The following is a 1,547-nucleotide window of genomic DNA, read 5'->3' as shown; positions in this document are numbered from 1 at the left end:
CCAGCTTCTTTTTTTGCATGAATCTGTCCAATTTTCCCGACACCATTTATTGAAGAGACTGTCCTTACCCCATTGTATATTCTTATCTCCTTTGTCATATATTAAGTGAGTGCATAGGTGTGGATTTATTTCTGGGCTCTCTATCCTGTTCTATTGATCAATGTATCTGTTTTTATGCCAGTACCATGCTGTTTTGATTACTGTAGCCTTGTAGTATAGTTTGATATCAAGTAGTGTGATACTTTCTTCTTTTTTCTCAAGATTGCCGTTGCTATTTGGGGTTTTTTATGGCTCCATGTAAATTTTAGGATTATTTGTTCTAGTTTTTTGAAAAATATCATTGGTATTTTTATAGGGATTGCATTGAATCTATAGGTTGCTTTGGGTAGTACGGCCATTTTAACAATGTTGTTTCTTCTTACCCATGAACGAGGTATATGCTTCTATTTATTTGTATCTTCTTAGTTTCTTTTTTCAATGACATAATTTTCTGAAAACAGGTCTTTTACTTTCTTCATTAATTTGATTCCCAGATATTTTATAGTTTTTGACGTAATTGTAAATAGGATTGTTTTCTTAATTTCTCTTTCTGAAAGTTCATCATTGGTGTATAAAAATGCCACTGACTTCTGAATATTTATTTTGTAACCTGCAACCTTACTGAATTCATTGATCAGTTCTAACAGATTGTGTGTGTGTGTGTGTGTGTGTGTGTGTGTGTGTGGACTCTTTAGGGTTCTCTCTATACAGTATCATGTCATTGGCAAATAACGAGAGTTTTACTTCTTCCTTTTCAATTCGGATGCCTTTTATTTCTCTTTCTTTTCTTATTGCTGTGGGTAACACTTCCAATACAATATTGAAAAATATGGAATGCTTCACAATTTTGCATGTCGTCCTTGTGTAGGGGCTATGCTAATCTCCTCTGTAGGGTTGCAATTTTAGTATATGTGCTGCCAAAGTGAGTACTCTTTCTGGTTTTGAGGAAGCAAGTGGTCCTGTTGGAGAACCTCACATGGTAAGAAACTGTGGGTGGCATTTAGGAGCTGAGGGTAGTCTCTGGCCAACAGCCAACAAAATATCGAAGTACTTAATCCTACAACTGAAAAAAACTGAATTCTGCCAATTTAGCCTTGAATGAGACCACAGCCTGGCTGACATCTCGATTACATCCTTGTAGACAATGCACACTGTCTTAATTGCTAGAACTTTATAATAGTTCTTGAAATCAGACAGTACAAACTCCCAACTTTGTCTTTTTTTTTCCCAAAGGTTTTTGGCTATTCTGGGTGCTTTGCATTTTTATATAAATTTTATGATGCAGGTTCATCACAATGCAAGCATACCTCCTTTTTGTTCCCTGTTGTCTCAGGTCAAAAGCCAGAGCCTCTGCCGTTAGCTTCCTCAGCCCTAAGTCACTTGTTCGCTGTGTCTCATGATTTCCAGGTATGCGTATTGAGCTCTCAGAGAGGTTTCCTGAAAGCTCCTCTTACTAGACTCCTGAGACGGTACCATCGTTCCTCACAGTGTAGCAGCAGCTCTCACCG

At 37.4% G+C, this 1,547-nt stretch overlaps 1 non-coding gene across 1 annotated transcript; it reads right to left on the bottom strand.

Annotated features, from left to right (window-relative positions):
* Positions 1 to 862: 862 nt before the first annotated feature.
* LOC118606406 lies at positions 863 to 969 on the bottom strand. The gene has a single exon (XR_004952365.1). It is a non-coding gene; the product is annotated as a U6 spliceosomal RNA (small nuclear RNA).
* Positions 970 to 1,547: the final 578 nt, after the last annotated feature.

This window comes from Rousettus aegyptiacus, unplaced genomic scaffold (assembly GCF_014176215.1).
Source record: "Rousettus aegyptiacus isolate mRouAeg1 unplaced genomic scaffold, mRouAeg1.p scaffold_m13_p_1, whole genome shotgun sequence".
Lineage (NCBI taxonomy): Eukaryota > Metazoa > Chordata > Mammalia > Chiroptera > Pteropodidae > Rousettus > Rousettus aegyptiacus.
Note: the sequence above shows the minus strand (reverse complement) of the source record. Positions and strands in the feature narration are given on the sequence as shown.